Source organism: Orcinus orca, chromosome 4 (genome assembly GCF_937001465.1).
Source record: "Orcinus orca chromosome 4, mOrcOrc1.1, whole genome shotgun sequence".
NCBI classification, from domain to species: Eukaryota; Metazoa; Chordata; class Mammalia; order Artiodactyla; family Delphinidae; genus Orcinus; species Orcinus orca.
The window spans coordinates 23,555,816-23,576,074 of record NC_064562.1 but is presented as its reverse complement, the minus strand read 5'-3'; the positions used below and the strand labels follow the sequence as shown (position 1 = coordinate 23,576,074).

Here is a 20,259-nt window from a genome sequence, read left to right as displayed (position 1 = left end):
TTTCAGTGTGTGGGGTGCTGGGTCGTTTGTGATGGTCGTGGTACTGTTTTGCTGTTATTTAATATATGTCTGCAAAATACAAATCAGAGACAGTTTTACAGTTGACTTTAAAAGTGAAAAGTCAAGTAAAATTTTTCCATTATTAGATTGCCGTGTAAGATAAGCCCCTACTAATTGCTGTATATTGAGCTTCAAAGAATTCAGGTCATATTGGAACAGGAGGACAGAGGGTTCCATGAGGGAATTGTTCCCATATAAAAGACAAGTGGAACTAATGTGTTTGAGGATTATAGGAAATGTTATTTGTAAGCACGTGCAGAGATAGTAGCATTGGGGGTGGAGGGAACAATGGAAATACGGAAAAACAGGCAAATGGAAGAATGATGCAATTATTAACTTCAGGAAAAATGAAGAAAAGGTGTGTAATTGTAATATACTACTTGGCTCTACAGTGAACAGTATTTGCATTGAATATTATTGATTCATCCAATGAGGGCTTAGGTGGTGATGTAGGGATGGTAGAGTGAATATGAGTTAAGTCATCTACGATGACAGGATGTCAATAGAAAATGTTCAAAATTAATAATCCAAGAAATGTTAGTATAAACATATTTGGAACTATGGAAGGAAATATCAAGAAGAGTTGGTCCATCTGAGAACCACCAGTTTAAATGTATGAGTTTTGCAATGACACAAAGCGTTTTACTAATAGGGACATAAATTATATTTGAGAATGAATGTTTTCCGTCTCCTTTGAGAAAGAACAAAATCATTTCTTTTTTTAAATTTTTATTGGAGTCTAGTTGATTTACAACGTTGTGTTAGTTTCAGGTGTACAGCAAAGTGAATCAGTTATACATATACATATATCCACTCTTTTTTTAGATTCTTTTCCCATATAGGTCATTACAGAGTACTGAGTAGAATTCCCTGTGCTATGCAGTAGGTTCTTATTAGTATCTATTTTATATGTAGCAGTGTGTATGTGTCAATCCCAATCTCCCAGTTTATCCCTTCCCCACTTATCCCCTGATAACCACAATGAGGCATCACCTCACACCAGTCAGAATGGCCAACATCAAAAAATCTACAAACAATAAATGCTGAGAGGGTGTGGAGAAAAGGGAGCCCTCCTACACTGTTGGTGGGAATGTAAATTGGTATAGCCACTATGGAGAACAGTATGGAGGTTCCTTAAAAAACTAAAAATAGAGCTGCAATATGACCCAGCAATCCCACTCTTACACATATATTCAGAGAAAACCATAATTTGAAAAGATACATGAACCCCAATGTTCATTGCAGCACTGTTTACAATAGCCAGGGCATGGAAGCAACCTAAACGTCCATCAACAGATGAATGGATAAAGATGTGGGATATATATACGATGGAATATTACTCAGCCATAAAAAGAACAAAATAACGCCATTTGCAGCAACATGGATGGACCTAAAGATTGTCATACTGAGCGAAGTAAGTCAGAAGGACAGATGATATCGCTCATATGTGGAATCTAAAAAAGGGAACAAATGAACTTATTTACAAAATCATTTCTAACCTTTAAAAAGTCACCTAACCTGGTTAGTCCATATTTCCCTCATCTGTAAAGTGAAGGAGAAGATGATGTCAGGGTGGATGATAAGGCCTCTTCTAGGACCTTATTGCCTGATTATTTTATCCCATTCAAGTCTAGAAAGCTGACATCGGCAGAGCACTTACTTCAATGTTCAGGCAGAGCAAGCTTTGTAGGCTTTTAAAGAGGATAACATTGTTCCTTAAATCACTTTCCGTAATTAACTTTAATATCAGTAATCTATTCATGTAAGAAAACAGCTACTTTCCATGAGGAAGTTTTATATGCCTTTTCTTTTTATTTTGCTCTTAAGTTTGGCTTCAGTATTACTACCGAACTTGTGACATTCCTTTTGAAATGTCAACCCCTTAAGAAAAGAGAGTGTTATTTCTTTGTCTTAATCTTTTTATATAGCCATGATTTTACCCACTAGGCTAGCAAACATAAGTTGTGGGTAAGGTGACTGAGCAGCGCTATGCAATAGAAAAATAATGTGAGCCACATATGTAATTTAAATTTCTAGTAGCCACATTTTAAAAAAAAGAAAGGAAACAGGAGAAATTAAATTTAATATATTTAATGTAACCCAATTAGCATGTTATCATTTCAGTATCTTATCAGTGTTAAAGTATCTCAGTATTGTCAAATATTAATAATTTCTAATGATATTTTTCGTGCTGGTCTTCAAATTCCAGTGCGTACTCTACACTTCAGCACATCTCAATTTGGACGCTACATTTTCATCAGACATACTTGATCTGTATTTAGATTTTCTAAAACTTACACTTGAAAAAAGTAGATTCTCCTACACAAGTTGTCTCAGACATACTTAGAAGTTTTCCAGTAATTGAGCTGAGTAATGGTTTTAAATTAAAATTTAAATTAACTAACATTAAAAATTCAGTACCTCAGCCATACTCGCTACATTTCAAGTACTCAAGGACAGCATGTGGCTAGTGGCTACCATGTTGGACAGCAGGCGTTATAGAATGACTGATGTGTTCAGTGATTTCAGTGGATGCTCAGTATCCAAAGAGTACCCTTCTCCCTTCAGGGTAGAGATGGGAGAGAAGGATGGTTGACTGTCCCTTCAGATAGGTGGTTTGAATGGTAGTTTTCAGTAGCTAAATGTGACTGCAGCTATATGAGGACAAGTGGGCATGAGAAAGTATGAAAGAGCTACTTCTGCTAAATGATTTTTTTTTTTTAGTTAAAAAATAGGTGGGGAAGAGGGGAAGAGTTCATGTTTTTGCTTTTTTTTTCTGTGTGTAAACCTCTTGAAGAGTGATATTTATGAAGCAGTATATGTCACTAAAGTAAGCCAGTAGAGCAAGTATTTAGGATATCAGAGAACTATAAAGAAAGGAAAGAAGAAGAGTAGTACTTTGGACACAGTTTGGGTTTACCCAGAAGCAGACCTAAGGCAAGGATTCAAGTACAAGCCATTTATTTGAGAGGTGATTCCAGGAAACACCAGTTGGGGAATGGAGAAATGTGGCAGGGAAGGAAAGAAGCCAATAAAGTGTGTGTTATTAAGCAGGTTACCACCATGAGCCACTGAAATTTAATCCCACTGGGGAGCTCTGGGAAATGGCTGGGAAATGTACCACAAAGTTCTACCAGCACAGGGAGGAGGGAGCTGAGGTATTTATGCACCAGCTTCCTCAGTCACTAGTTCAAGACGGCTCTCCAGTGGTGGTAATTCCTCCTTACCCACACACAGTCCTGAGTCTAGTGGTCAAGGAAAGCCATTTACTCAAAGAAATCCAGGTGCTAGCAACTGAAATTCAGGACAGTGTATACTAAAATGGTATGTGCTAGGGGGTATGGGTGGGTAATGGACACCATCTGCTGCAGACACTCTTTGACTTACAGTGTAGAATGTATTGAACAAAGGACAAGAGAGATATATTTCAGATCTGTGAAGCTTTTTCAAAATGCATACTCAGTTTTCCAACCTTCTCTCCTTCCTAGACCTGAGATCCTGATAAAATGGACCCACTTCTCCCTGTCCTGAGATCTACTGATAGAGGCATAAAGACCAAGGAGCCGTATAAACTTGATTCACTTACCCGTTAGTCTAAAAGCATCTCATAACAATGTCTATCACAACCAGTTGCTAGAATTTATGGGTCCAGCCAAAGGATATGCAGTGTTTTCCATTTTGGAGTTTGGGCTCTGAGAAGCCATTTACTATCCACCAAGGTATATCATCAAGTTCTGTCATTTTTGATATGTTTTCTCAATATATTAACAGTTGGTCTTTTAACTGACCTTAATTATTTGTTGAATTCGTAATCCATGTCATCTTACCACAGGGAAAATTATGTGGGGACTCCCAGCTTCTAGAAACCAAAACAAATAATTTCTCTTAAGAAAGGGATTTTCCAATCTGAACTTTTAATAAAGGGAATTTTCACTTCTAGTTTTCAAAGACTACTGAAAACAACTTTGGAGAATACTAAAAAGAAACTAGAGATGAATCAAGGAAAGTAATGAGGCATTTAATAATTGTGCAATGAATTGAGAATTCTGGGCCATTTCTACCAAACAAATAAGAAAAGTTATGAAAAGATATGATTCATGTATATTTCTCTATTCTATGCAATGGTACATAAAATAAATATCTAAAAGTTCACTAGATCCAAGATAATATGATTTTTTTAAATTGTAATTATAAGTTCTGGCCATGCAATGTTAAAAATAGTCCAGTGGGGAATAATTGATGTGATTTTTCCCAGTAGTTCAAAGCAGAACAAAACACAAATCCATGTTTGTGTTGATTATGTGACTGTTTCAAACTAAAAATTAACCAATTTTTATTTTTCACTACCTTAAGAGAGCAACATGAGATGGACCATTAATTGCTGGCCCAGTTATGTTCACTTTTCCTTTGAAGATTAATTTTTTTTTAAAGATATATTTATTTATTTATTTATGACTGTGTTGGGTCTTCGTTTCTGTGCGAGGGCTTTCTCTCGTTGCGGCGAGCGGGGGCCACTCTTCATCGCGGTGCGCGGGCCTCTCACTATCGCGGTCTCTCTTGTTGTGGAGCACGAGCTCCAGACGCACAGGCTCAGTAGTTGTGGCTCACGGGGCCCAGTTGCTCCGCGGCATGTGGGATCTTCCCAGACCGGGGCTCGAACCCGTGTCCCCCTCATTGGCAGGCAGATTCTCAGCCACTGCGCCACCAGGGAAGCCCTGAAGATTAATTTTTGATTTAAGTGCTACAGAGTTTCCTTTCATTGACCAACGTGAGATCATGTTGTAGAAACGGGAATTTGCTCAGCATGAGCCTTGTGGCCCCACGCTGTTTCGAGCTGTCCCTGTAGTATTCAGGTGCTCTAGGTTGTCCAGAAGCTCATCCTTTGTTTCTGGGTCCCAGTGAAAGCCAAGGTTGGTGTGCTCCTTCCCACCCCTACCTACCTCCTCTGGTCTAAATGCAAGTTTTACACTGTCTGGAATGTTTTAAATAATTATTTGATAGATGAAATACATGATATAATAACTATTAATATTTATTGACTACTTACTCTGCTCTGGGTTCTTTATATGCATTATCTCATTTAATCCTCACTCAACCCTTTGGATTAGGTACACTTACTATTAGAGTTTTGGAGATAATGAACCTGAAGCTTAAAGATTTAGTAAATCTTCCAGGGTCACCAAGCTAGAAGTTATTGTAAATGAATCTGCTATTTAATTTCATTTATTAGATTACTAGGAAGAGAAAATGCTGGGGAGTTTTAATCTCTTGTAATCTCCTATCCTGCAATTCCATTATTCTTCTCCTTAATGAGACTTACATGTATATTGGTTTTTGTACAAACTAAAATTAGAACTTAAAACATTTTATATGTAAGCAGAAGGTTCTCTAAGCATGATTATTTGCTCCAATAAAAACTGAATTATTGTAAAAGTCAATTTAGTATTCTGTGATTTCTCTTATGTCAGCCTGGACTCTGTATCATTTTTAACCATTCAGAATTCTCACAAAAACTAGAAGTAAGTTATTTATGATTCTGATTTACTGAATATGTTCTAAGAAAATGCTTACAGGTCAGGCTATAAATAAAATACGTTATTTTATATTCATCACTCCCCCTACAGTTATCACAAATTCATAGAAAATTCTGCACACTTGTAAATTAGGAAAAAATATAAATTTATTTTTTATTTTTTATTTTTTATTTTTTTGCGTTACGCGGGCCTCTCACTGTTGTGGCCTCTCCCGTTGCGGAGCACAGGCTCCGGACGCGCAGGCTCAGCGGCCATGGCTCACGGGCCCAGCCGCTCCGCGGCATGTGGGATCCTCCCGGACCGGGGCACGAACCCGTGTCCCCTGCATCGGCAGGCGGACTCTCAACCACTGCACCACCAGGGAAGCCCAAAATATAAATTTTTTTAAAAGCCTGAGTCGTTGATCATCTCAAGTGTAGCTGAGGAACCAACATCAGTGAGTTAATTAAGTTACTAGAGCTTTTCCAAGGAAAATAAAGTTAGCTATTGTGAGCATCTCCTTTAAAAATTTTTCTTTTTTTTTTTTTTTTTTTTTTTGCGGTATGCAGGCCTCTCACTGTTGTGGCCTCTCCCGTTGCAGACCACAGGCTCCGGATGCGCAGGCTCAGCGGCCATGGCTCACGGGCCCAGCCGCTCCGCAGCATGTGGGATCTTCCCGGACCGGGGCACGAACCTGTGTCCCCTGCATCGGCAGGGCTACCCATGGGGAGAGGGAAGGGGGAGGGGCAATACAGGGGTAGGGGGAAAAAGGTTATTATAAGATTGTATGGAATCGTGTGTGAAACTTTCAAAAATTGTAAGCACTGTAGAATTAAAGACTCATTCAGGGGCTTCCCTGGTGGTGCAGTGGTTAGGAATCCGCCTGCCAGTTCAGGGGACGTGGGTTCGAGCCCTGGTCCAGGAACATGCCACGGAGCAACAGGTCCCATGCGGCACAACTGCTGAGCCTGCGCTCTAGAGCCCGTGAGCCACAGCTACTGAGCCCGCGTGCCACAACTACTGAAGCCCGCATGCCTAGAGCCCGTGTTCCACAGCAAGAGAAGCCACCACAATGAGAAGCCCACGCACTGCAACGAAGAGTAGCCCCTGCTCGCCACAACTAGAGAAAGCCTGTGCACAGCAACGAAGATCCAACGCAGCCAAAAATAAATAAAATTTAAAAATTCATTAAAAATAAATAATAATAAAAAAGAATCTTTCATTCAAAAAAGAAAAAGTACTTAGTCCATATGGCTGACATATATTAAGTAATAAATTATGATTTTGGCTTCATTTAAAAAAATAAAGTGCACTTTAGTAACACCCGGAGTTTGACATATTTCAAGTTGTAAGCAAAGCATTGAGGGAGCACAGATGACCAGTTTTTACCCAACAACTCAGATGAATTTTAATATTTTGAACTTAGAGGTCTTCTGGTGAAAAAATGTCAGTTGGTTTGCACTAAAGGTTATCACTTTGGTTCCTGAATGATCAATTTCTACACTCCTGAAGTCATCTTACTGTGAATTTGTTTTTATCCCCTGAAAACTATTTTTATTGTCCAGACTAAGACTGTGTCCCAGACAGCATCGTTCCCATTCCCAACAAGTATAGTAGTACATGGGTTTCAGGATACATCTGGTAGTGGTAAGACAATAATCATACCAATAAAACTTAACATCTGTATTGTGGTTTTTATATGGCAGGCTCTGTGCTAAGTTCTTCACTGTGAATTACCTCATTTAATAATAAGACAAGATATTTCCCTCTGATGGGTATTTTTTCTCAGTGACTCCTGCAGTAAGATAGCTAATAGAGAATGTGGGTGGGAAGGGGTGTACAGGAGGTTTGAGGAGAGATATAAAGATATGAGGTCATCACTTGGACAAAGGGAAAGCAGGTCCAGAACAGAGTAGAACAGGTGTTCTACATTATGCTGAGTGAAAAAAAGCCAAAGGCCAATCTCAAAGGATTGCATACTGCATGATTCCATTTATATAACATTCTAGAAATGACAGAATTATAGAGATGGAGAACAGATAAGTGGACATCAGGGGCTAGGGAAGGGGAAGGAGAGGGGAAGGGGTTCATTCGAGGAAAGGGATCGTAAATTCAAAGTGAAAACAGCTGACTTGTGAGATTTTTCTCTTAACCGTGTTCCCATGATGCAGTGGAGGCATAGGAAAAGAAAATTTTGTAGGCCACATTCTATGGAGAAATGGAAGAGCACGGGAGCTAGCTGTATTTTTAGAGGAGTTCTTATAATTATGGACCATATGATCTAGGCTAGGTGAGGACAGAAGTGAAGCCAGGAGGGGGATGATGGGTAGTAAGAAAGTGACATCTTTGAGATCAGAGGTGGTGCAATTTCTAGGAGTGACAAGGGCCAGAGGAAGACAGTGGGAATGTGTGTCTAAGAAGGACTGGAGGAAAAGGAGGGTCAATGGAGAAGAGGGGAAAAAACAGCCAACAGGCCGGAGTTTTGGGTGGCTTATCCTTGTGAATACTAAAATTCCAGTCCATGAACAGATATTTGTACACTCATGTTCATAGCAGCATTATTCAGAGTAGCCAAAACGTAGAAGCAACCCAAGTGTCCATTGATGGGTGAATAGATCAGTAAAATATAGTTAAGTACGTACAATGGAATAATATTCATTAATGTAGCAGAAGGAAAATCTAACACATGCTGCGACATGAATGAACCTTGAGGACTTCATGTTAAATGAAGGTAGCCAGTCACAAAAAGACAAATGCTCTATGATTCTAGTTATATGAGGTATCTGTAGTAGTCAGATTCATAGAGACAGAGAGTAGAATCATGGATGCCAGGGCCTCAGAGGAGGGGAGAATATTGTATAATGGGTACACAGCTTCAGTGCTGCAAGATGAAAAGAATCCTGGAGATGAATGGGGATGATGGTTGCACGACAATGTGAATGTACTTAATGCCGCTGAACCGTATACTTACAATGGTTAAGATGGTAAATTTTATGTTATGTGTATTTTGCCACCATTTTAAAAACCCTGTACATGAAAAAAATAAAATAAATTTCCAGTCCAAGGAGGATGACTATTAGAAGCTAGGGGAGCTAAAGAGGATGATAAAAGAGATGAACAGGAGGTTGGCAGATGAGGCCAAGAGAGGGGAGAGAGAGTTATCCATCCAGGTGGAGAGAATCTCAAAAGATAAGTGGTTTTTGAAGGCGAATAGGATGAGGTTAGGAGTAAAGGTTGGGAAGTAGCAAGATGGAGTATGGACACCCATCCATCTTCTGGCCCTGAGGTATGTGGGTTTAATAAAAATGTAAAAAAAAAGACTTGCCCCTTGATCACAGTTCAGAGAAAGTAGTGTCCTCATAGGGCAGCCAGCTCAATCAAAGCAAAAAGGTGGAGGATCAAGGGAGTGAAAGCATCATTCCCAGAAGAGATGGAAGCTACTAGAGAATTTGATTTAAATTTCCGAGACTTAAATTTCCGAGAGTCATAGAGGAAGGGTTTGAGGAGCAGGACATGGGTAGGAAGTTGGGTTGGACTAGATGATGGACAGAGCAGTGTAGCTATAAGGATCTGGGAGGTAACTCATGACTTAGGAGGCCTAAACTTCCGCAGCGCCTCAGGTTGGGGATGGGGCCAGGTGACAGTAGGTCAAGCAATCCGTGATCTTGACGGGCCTGCCTGAATGGGAGGAGTCGCTGGCTCTTCTGTGGTGCTTGGGGCCATCTGAGCTTATTCATATTTCTTCTTAATCTTCTGGAAGAACAAAACTAGGGCCCCTGCCTTGGTTATTCCCCAGAAAACATGACCAGGCAGAGTAGCTGATTCCACGAGGGACACATGAGCTCACAAGACAACTGAGGAGTATCACCATTATTAAAGAAGGTACAGAATGAGTAGATACCAGCTGAGAAAGAGTGATTGAAAAGATGGACCACAAATATTAAGGGAAGATTCTATGCAGCAGGAGCTAAATGTTGTTAAAAAAAAATGAGAAGAACCAATGGGAAACATTCAGTATGAAAAATACAATAGTTTAAATATTAAAGAACACAATAAATGAGGTAAAATACAGAATGGATACAGCTAAAGACAGATTCATGAGCTGGAAGATCAGCTTGAGAAACTCTTCCATGTGTCCGCCAGAATGGACAAAAGACACAATGAAATATCACTATATATCTATTATGATGGCTAAAATTAAAAACAGTGAGCATTCCAAATGCTGACAAGAATGCTGAGGAACTGGATCACTCATATATTGCTGATGGGAATGGAAAATAATACAGCCGCTCTGGAAAACAGTTTGGTAATTTCTTTTTAAAACCAAGTATGCAGTTATCATACAACCTAACAATTGTATTCCTTCTTGGCATTCATCCCAGAAAAAGGAAAACTTGTATTCCTACAAAAACTTGTACACTAATGTTCATAGAAGTTTTTTAATAGCCCAAAACTGGAAATAACCCTTATGTCCATCAATGGGTGAACAGTTAAACTCTGATGTACCATATTCCATACCATAGAATACTACTCAACAATGAGAGGGAATGAATTACTCATACATGCAACCTTACAACCTAGATGGATGTTAAGGACATTATCCTGAGTGAAAAAAAGCCAATCTCAAAAGATATGATTCCATTTATATAACATTCTAGAAAAGACAAAATTAAAGAGATGGAGACATCAGGGGTTAGAGAAGGGGAAAGAGAGGGAGAGGGAATTCCTTTATGGTGATGGAATATTTCAATATTTTAATTGTGGGTAGTAGTTATATGACTCTATATGTGTGATAAAATAGAGTTGTTTTTTTTTTAAGAGACAATAAAAGGAGGTTTTTTTATTCAAAGGTATAACTGGGTAAGTAGATTTGTTTACAACCATTCTTGTGAAATACTTAAAAAAAAATACAACCAACTTCTTTGCAAATAGCGGAAACAGACCTCAACTATGATGACCTAATGTTTTGGTGGGTAATGTACATGGTTAGGCAGAAATAGGCAAGCTCACACTGGTAGATCAACTATCTCAGTCAAAACTCCGTTTGTGGCCCCTGCTTCTTGATCGATTTCTGTTCCCACTTAGTCTTCTACCATCTTGTCGACTTCCTGACCGACTCCCCTGTGGACTATGTCTACCTGGCCGGCCACACCGGCCACTTGACCAGCAGCTCCTCCGTCTGGAATTAGAAGATGTGTTTCCATCATAATATTCTTCAGTTTCAGGCCACTTGGCTGGCACTGAGAGTATTCAGTCTGAATCATGCCACTCTTCCTGTAACCTTTCTGACTCAGTGTGGGAACATCCAAGCAAATGCCCATATTTCCTTTTAGGAGGCACATTCTGGTAGTTTGGGACACAGCACTGCTACTCAGCTTTGTGTTAAGTTCTTTCCAAGCACAGCTAACATCCTGTATTTCTTCTGGGCTTTCCAGAGTCATGGTCACAGACCCCTTATCAGAGGTGATTAAAGAACGTGGTTCAAAACTTGGTGCGCCAGAGATGTGGGCTAATGCTGCAGGCAGTGCATCCACTGCCCCTTTTTCTTCTATCAGTCTCTGGGCTGATGGTCGAAAAAAATCAACAGCAGCGTAAGAAATGGAAGCCAGAGACCTGATGGCATCCATGCTTTTAGATTTAACTAAATCCATTGTAGAAGGAACCTCTACATGTTTAAAAGTAATTCCTGCTTTTTGTTCCACATATCTTAATTGACATATTAATTGACATATGTTCCACATACCTTTCTCTTGGTTGATAAAAATATATGCAAACCCCTGTCTGGCGAGCTCTACCTGTGCGTCCAGAGCGATGAATATAGGACTAAACATCCTGTGGAGGTGAACTCTGAGTCACCAGGTCAACCTCAGGAATGTCCAAACCACGGGCAGCCACATGGGTTGCCACCAAAACTTTAAAACTACCCTCTCTGAAGCCTTTCAGTGTAATTTCTCTTTGTGACTGTGTGATGTTGCCATGTAAACACTGGGCATTCTCTTTTATGTGTGGATTCATGGCCATTTCAGTTACATTCTTTTTGGTCTCACAGAAGATAATAGCCCTCCCTTTAGACCCGCTGTAGACTTGAAGGACATCTCCAATAACTGCTGGCCTCTGAGATTAATGGCACTGGGTGGTCCGATGTTCCACAGTAGTTGCAGCCTTTTGAGTCATTTTCCCGACAAGGTCAACCTGTTCATATCTGGATTTCATGTATGTTTTTGCAACTTTGTATACCCACTGTGGGCAAGTTGCAGTAAAAAGTAAAGTCTGAGGATTGTCTTCAGAATCAGTTTTGTAGGATCTGTGGATAATATCTTCAACTTGTTCAGCAAAACCTAAATCTGACATTTGATCCACTTCATCCAGCACAACGTGGTGCAGTTTAGAAAGATCTAATCAGCCGCTCTGCAGGTGATCTTTGATACGACCAGGGGTCCCAACCAAGATGTCAATACCATTTTGAATATGATTAATTTGGCTTTGATATGATGTTCCACCATAAAAACACGCCACACTGAGTTTCCTACTTATATATTTGAAGTCTTTGGCTACTTGGTTTTCCAGTTCCCTTGTAGGAGCCAAAACAAGTACCTTTGGTGAGCGGCTTTTTTAAATTGTCTCTTGATGTCTTTGGAGTCTTTCAATCAAGGGATGGCAAAAGAGAATGTCTTTCCTGTTCCTGTCAGCGCTTGAGCAATTAAATCTTTTCCTTCATATACAGAACCAAAAGTCTTAACTTGAATAGGAAAGAGATATGTTAGCCCTCGACCTTTCAGAAGCTTTATAGTCTCTTCAGAAATAAGGAAATTGGAGAATGTTCCTTCTTTCTGTTCACGTGTTAGGGTCTCTTCTAGTTGATTATCACTTGATTTATGAGTAGAGCTATCTAAGGATGACACTTGCTTTGATTTTTTTTCATATTCATCAATATCTCCATTTGATAGGTCTTTTCTTCTTGACTTACGAGATTTAGAAAATTCATCTGAAAGTCTATTACATCCTTCCTCGGTGTCACCATTTAGCTTCTCTTTCATTTTAGCTCGTTTGGGTTTGGGAGCATCCCGGTCATCTGCAACACCATTTTCTGTTGTTTCTGATTTCCCATCTGAGTCATAATGGTGCCTTGACTTCCTTCTGTCATTCCAGCATTGTGTAATATGTTTTCAGCTTATCTTGTTTAAATCTTCATAACAGCCTTGTAAGGGAAGTACAGGTCCATAATCCCGTATCCGAATTCCAACATCCACAGAGTTCTTTTGCCTCTCCTTCCTCTGGCTCTCGGTCTCCTCCAAAGGTGCCTCCAGCTCCAAAATGTCCCCCCAGAGGAGTTTCCCAGGCATCATTCGCCGCCACCGCTGCCTCCCTCTGGGCACGGCGGCCACAACCACCTACAGGCAGCCACCTGTCACAGAGTTTTATACGAAGACATTTTAGGTGTAGTTTTGCCAAAACTAATGATGTCTAAGTCCTATAATCTAGTTGATTGTATTGTGCCAATCAATTTCTTGTTTTGATAATGCACTATAATATGTAAGATGTCACCATTGGAGGGGGCTGGGAGATGGGTGCATGGGACCTCTGTGTATTATTTTTGCCACTTATTAGTTTATAATTATTTCAAAATAAAATTTTTTTAAATGAGAGGGGGAAAGTATTAAAAAAATATGGTGACCAGAAAAATAAGTACCACCAATAGGATAATAGTAATCACAGGAGAGAAAAAATATAGGAGGAAATATTTCAATAAAGTATGAAGATAAATGTTTTAGAATCAAAGAAAGAATGAAACAGCTTGAATTGAAAGTGTTCACGTACTACCAAACTAATGGGTGAATACTCATAAATAGACCTAGTGACATTTAAGAATATCAAAGATGATTCTCAAATGTAACTCCAAAAGGTTACAAAGAGGAAGAGCAGATCACTTCCAAACAACAAGAATCATGATGGCATCAGACCTCTCTACAGCAACAATAGTGTGAGTGGATATAACCGTCATGAACACACATGCAGTTAACTACACAAACTCAAAGTACAGCAGCAACTGACAGAATTTCAGAGAGAAAACATATAGAGCAACAGTTGTATGAGACATTTTGACACTCCCCTTTGAGACAATCAAGCAGGCGAAAATAAACAGATACAGAAGATCTAAATATAATTAATAAGCTTAATCAATGAGATATGTATACACAGCAAATAATGTTTTCAAATACACTGTTTCTGAATACAAATGGAACATTTACCCCCCAAAAATATATTAGATGATTAAGGATCAATATCAAGAGACTGTGTTCCTTTGACCATAATGCAACAATAGCAAAATAATAATGATTGCAAATGGATAACTTTAAAAATCACATATGTTTGGAAACTAACTACATAATACTGAATAACACTTTGGCTGAAATAAAATCTGCTTCTTCAGAAATTTTTGATGTCTTACAAAGAAACTTTATTGTATAGTTTTCTTCATATAAGGCTAGTATTTATTAGGTTTATCCTTAGATATTTTATGACTTCTGCTGCTATATGTATAGATCACTTTTTCCATTACATATTCTCGTTAGGTATTACTGGTGTATAGGAACCTCCTAATTTTTGTATGTTGATCTTGAATCTTATATTTTACTGAACATTCTCCTAATTTTAATAGCTGAGTTATCTTGGCTTTTTCAGATGGTCATGTGATCCGTCAAATAATGACAGTTTGTACTCTTCCTTTCCAAGATTTACCACTTTAATTCCTATGTTTCTTTGCACCAAATATTACTTCTACTTTAAATATGGACTCATCCTTGTCTTGTTCATGATTTGAATTTCTGGAAGATACTTTATATCATATTAAGTAAGTTTCCATATATTTCTCTTAATAAGGATCAGAATGGGTACCATTCCCAACATATGGCTTAGGTTTCTAAGAAGCTGGCTGCTCTACATCTCTCCATGTTAAGTCAGAGAAAAGGAGAGAGGATCTGGGATGCACATACTCAGCCCTTTTATGGATAAGACCTTGGAGTAGCAAAGTCATCTCCACTCAACATCTCAATGGCCAAATATTCATCGCATAGCCATATCCAGCTGCAAGGGAGGCTACTGATGATTAATGCTTTTCACTCAACAGCCCGTGCCCATCTGAGACACTAATATCATAGAAGTGCAAGAGAGCAGATATTGGAGGACAGCTAGCTACACCAGATAATCATACGTTGTATTCCTTTAATTTGTTAATGTACTGAAACGCATTAACACATTTTTTTTAATTCCCCCCAAAAATGGAATTTTAATGTTTCATTCTCTGGAACAAACCTGGAATCTTTGGTAGATACTAAATATCAAATTTTATTTGTTTTACTGATGTAATGAAGGAAAGACACAGTGTTCTAAATGTTTATCTAAATCTTTTTTCAGATGTATAATGTACCTTGTTTACAGTAATGCCCTTATTTTCAATGTACATATCTGATTCTCTTGTCAAAAATGTATTTGAGGGCTTCCCTGGTGGCGCAGTGGTTGAGAGTCCGCCTGCCGATGCAGGGGACACGGGTTCGTGCCCTGGTCCGGGAAGATCCCACATGCCGCGAAGCGGCTGGGCCTGTGAGCCATGGCCGCTGAGCCTGCGCGTCCGGAACAGTGAGAGGCCCGCATACCGCAAAAAAAAAAAAAATGTATTTGACCTCTTTACTGTTGTTACTCTTCCTGTTTTCACACTAGGTACTCAAACCACTTCTCAAATGAATATTTTACCATTTTGAAATTTATTTACTTTTGAGGCTCCCTCCCCTGTTGGTCCAGGAATAATTCCTGGAAAGCTGTGGAATGGAGAGAATTGTGGGATGTGCTTATGCATAAAATATAGCACACACAGTGATGTATTAAGGTTTGGGGTGAGACATTCACCGGCAGTCTGATAGTTGCTACCCTCGTTTCTCCCTGCATGCAAACTTTCATTTACACAGAAAAACTGTATTTGAAAATATTCTAGGCCTATGGTCTTATTTCCAAAGTTCATTGAACATTAGCTCTGTACTCCATAGGGCTTCTGTCATAAAGTCTGGTCTACTTTTCCATCTGATGCTGGGCTAGACAGACACCTCAAAATCCTTTTACTCTTCCCTCTTAAACTCTTGAACCTATCATGGATTGAAAACTAGTGGCCCAAAGACTAACTCCAGGTGCTTTCCAGTTAAAAAAAACAAACAAACCAACCTTTAGATGGATGTGTGTTATTTTCTTCTCAAATCATCTCATTTCCTATTGTCTTTTCACCGGGCTTATATTTAGATTCCTGACCTGGCACCTGTAGGATTTGAATTTATGATTCTCTGCCAGGAATAGCCCAAGGCAGCCATCTCTCTGCATTCTAAGCCCTGGACTCTTTTTTTTTTTTTTTTAAACATCTTTATTGGAGTATTTACAATGTTGTGTTAGTTTCTGCTTTATAACAAAGTGAATCAGTTATACATATACATATATCCCCATATCTCCTCCCTCTTGCCTCTCCCTCCCTCCCACCCTCCCTATCCCATTTAACACACAACTCATCTTCTCTTTGGGGAAGATTTCTCTGCCCGCCTCTCTTCCTCTGTGGTTGGTTTGCCATGTGGCTCTCCAGAGTCAAGATTACCCAAACACAAGGCACTCTCCTCCTAAATACACCTCCTCACTTGGTTGTCTCAGTTAAGACGCATCCAGAGAGGTAGACCAAATAACCTCTAATTAGACTCGTAAGCATTACCAAACAGTAAGTATAAAAAACCTATAAATAAGTTTTAAACTTTTTTGGACATGTTTTTAGACTTACAGAAAAGTTGTAAAACAAAACCTTCTTGTACATCCTTTACTGAGCTTCCCCTAATCATTAACACATTTTCTAATGTTAAATCACCCTCACCTTCCTAGGATAAATCCCCTGGGTCATGAAGAGTTTTTACTATATGGTTGGAATCTATTTGTGAGTGCTTTATTTTTGCATCTGTGTTTGTTAAAAATAATTTTTAAATTAATGCAGAAAGTGATAATACTTTACAGTTCTATGGTACTTTGCAGGCTCTGTAAGTCATTTCACATACATTATCTCACTTGAGAATAGATAATAATCAGGAGCTGACTCTTTTTTAAAAAAAGTAGATATTAAGTGTATAAATAAAAAATATCTACAAATGGAAACTGCAGGTTTCGCTTAGTGTTGACTAAATTCTAAAGGGCCATCCGTGGAACTAAAGTAAGGATTAGGGGAGAGAGGATGCAGAGAATTGAAAAAGGATTTTTGCTCACATGAACCTAGGAGGGATCTTATCACCCTCCAAGATGCACAGGAAGGCATGGGGCCGCCAGCTCTGTAAAATATCTAGCCCTTTGCTGGTTTTCTAAACATTCTATTAATACAGTGTTTAAGCAACCTGGTTTTGAATTCATAAGTAAAGGATTTCCTGGTTATTCAACATTCTTTGGCTTTTTGAACTTTTGTTTTGATTCCTTACTTATCTGCATGTAGCAAATTAGATGATGGCAATTAAGCCCTCTCCCGGGAAAAGGAAGCACTAAAACTACTGGCTGCAGGGTCCTGTGTGTCCTGGTCACACGTTCTCTCGCAGGGCTGAAGAGTTTTTCCGGGATACACGATAATTACACAGCAGCGATCACTCAGAAGTAGAAAGTGCCTTTGGGAGGAAACTAGATGGTAGGCGGACTTCATTTTGCAAAAAGAGACACTCTATATTACGGCGACTAGGAGTCAGAGTATACACAGAATTGCCCAAAGAGCAGGACCTCTTTGTAGATTTTACCCATACAAAATATGCTTTTTGTTAACTTCTCTTCCCCGAGCCTCAGAGCCTCCTGTGTGTCATGGATTAGACGCTTAAGGCAGCACTGAACTCTGAGGACATCTCTCAGCTGGGCTTTCAGCGCACTCTCCTCCATCACCCCCACTTCTCCCCTCGCTCCCTCCTCACGTACACCCTCAGAGCAATTACACTACAACCTACCTGGGGAAAATCTGCTGGCTTCTCTGGGACGCTAGCTGCATCTTCAAAATGAAGCAAAGATCCGGGAATTGTCTGAAAACTCACATTGGTGCACATGTCTTATTTGAACAGATTAGATCCTATAGCAGCTTTTGGTCCTGGATTTTGTGCATTGATCAGACTGCTCAGATAATTCATCAAGTCCACTTTGTACCATTTTTGGACACCCTAAATACCTAAATTCTTAATGACTATTTCTATTGGGATAAGTGGATACCCTCAGTATCTCTTTTTATCACGCACAGTAATAGCCTAAAGTGCATGGAGGAATATCCCAGAATCCCATCTATTTTTTACCATCATCAGCCCTAGAAATTCATTATGAATATTGAAGATGAATACGGTTGAGGTCCAGATGAAAAGAACCGCCCCATTTCCATTTTCACTGTCTTTTCAAGTGGATGTCATATATCATGAAAGTACAACAGTGGGATGAACAACACAGGTAGTGTAACTAAGCACTTAAGTTTAAAATGAATGCGTTAAAGTAGCTAATTATACTTTATAGGAAGAGAAAATGTTTTCTCATGTCCTGATAAATGGGTGATGGGTAATTTAAAATTTTGTGGATATCCAAAATTTGGTTGCCTATTTTTTTCTTTTGAATTTTAGAATTTTATTTATTTTTTTTATACAGCAGGTTCTTATTAGTTATCCATTTTATACACATCAGTGTATACATGTCAATCTCAATCTCCCAATTCATCCCACCGCCCCACCCCCCACCATTTTCCCCCCTTGGTGTCCATACGTTTGTTCCCTACATCTGTGTCTCTATTTCTGCCCTGCAAACCAGTTCATCTGTACCATTTTTCTAGGTTCCACATATATGTGTTAATATACGATATTTGTTTTACTCTTTCTAACTTCGCTCTGTATGACAGTCTCTAGATCCATCCACGTCTCTACAAATGACCCAATTTCATTCCTTTTTATGGCTGAGTAATATTCCATTGTCTGTAGGTACCACATCTTCTTTATCCATTCATCTGTCAATGGACATTTAGGTTGCTTCCATGACCTGGCTATTGTAAATAGTACTGCTGTGAACATTGGGGTGCATGTGTCTTTTTTTTTTTTTTTTTTTGTGGTACGCAGGCCTCTCACTGTTGTGGCCTCTCCCATTGCGGAGCACAGGCTCCGGATGCGCAGGCTCAGCGGCCATGGCTCACGGGCCTAGCCGCTTCGCGGCATGTGGGATCTTCCCAGACCGGGGCACAAACCCGTGTCCCCTGCATCGGCAGGCAAACTCTCAACCACTGCGCCACCAGGGAAGCCCTGTCTTTTTGAATTATGGTTTTCTCTGGGTATATGCCCTGTAGTGGGATTGCTGGGTCATATGGTAATTCTATTTTTAGTTTTTTAAGGAACCTCCATACTGTTCTCCACAGTGTCTGTATCAAGTTACATTCCCACCAACAGGGCAAGAGGGTTCCCTTTTCTCCACACCCTCTCCAGCATTTGTTGTTTGTAGATTTTTTGATGATGGCCATTCTAACTGGTGTGAGGCGATACCTCATTGTAGTTTTGATTTGCATTTCTGGTTGCCTATTTTAAACATGCTGAGCTGAAGTTTGAAAAAGCTGTCCAGTTCCAGAGCCCAATTCTTCACTGTTACTCTCTATGGTCTCTTAATATAATTAAGGAGGTAATAGGAGCATTGTTTTGCCAGGAGGGGTGGAAATTGGTGAAGAAAGGGTTAGGCTACCAAATAGTAAATATGTTAACAGCTCCACAACCCAAAGAGCCTGGTATTGGTCAGCGAAAGATAGACTCATCTTACAATAAAAAAAAAATAAATCCAAAAGTAGACAACAATATATGTCTGAGAATTTAGAGGAAAAATAAATTGCATCCTATCTGTCTCCTTTCTGCCCAGCACATTATAGGAGCTCAATAAATGTGTTGTTATTGAATCACATTCAGATTGTTCAAGATTTAAATGGAAAAATAAAACTACATTTAAGGTTTTGATAAGCAATTTTAGATGAGTATTTCTATCATCTTTGGTGGAGAAGAGCTTCCTAAGCAGTGTATCAAAACGATGCCATAGAGGAATACATTGATAAGTTGACTACTAAAAAGTATAAAACTTGTCCAAGTCTGAGCCTACAGAGTCTTATATGAATAGACACGCATAAAAAATATAAATAAAAAAATAAAATGAAAACTTAGGATTCTGTCACTGATTAAATATCTACAAAGTGCCTACAGCACTGAGATGAGCTTCATCAGACCAGATTAGTCCAGTATGCAAAGAGGATCGTATTTCTGTAGAGACAAAACCTTCCAGCAGCTTTAATTCCTCACGAAACCTCAGACCACATGCAACCATTAGCTGAAGTAAACATGATGAGAGAACAAGCATCAGAATTGTCGGTAAATTCTGCAAAGTTGAAATCTAAGCCATCAGTTTCAGTAATTCCCAGAAATAACAGCCAAATCTAAACACTGTGTAGTTTTGTGATTTTACGGTTGAGCCAGTGCAAAGGTTTTAGGAATTGAAAAAATCATATAATTGTTGTCTCATACACAGACACCATTGTATCTAGTTAGCTTTTAAAAGTATTCATTCACCCTAAGTGAAATACCATCAAAGAATTTAGGATGGAAAAACTGCATAGAATCAAGGTCAAGTGAAAGCCCTAAATAAC

The 20,259-nt window shown here is 39.2% G+C and overlaps 1 protein-coding gene and 1 pseudogene across 1 annotated transcript in view; one reads left to right on the top strand and one right to left on the bottom strand.

The window, feature by feature from the left end:
* The window catches only part of RNF150 (ring finger protein 150), a 245,283-nt gene that overhangs the window by 130,776 nt on the left and 94,248 nt on the right, over positions 1-20,259 (top strand). The window lies entirely within an intron of this gene.
* On the bottom strand, positions 10,298-12,919 carry LOC101285041 (ATP-dependent RNA helicase DDX50-like; annotated as a pseudogene).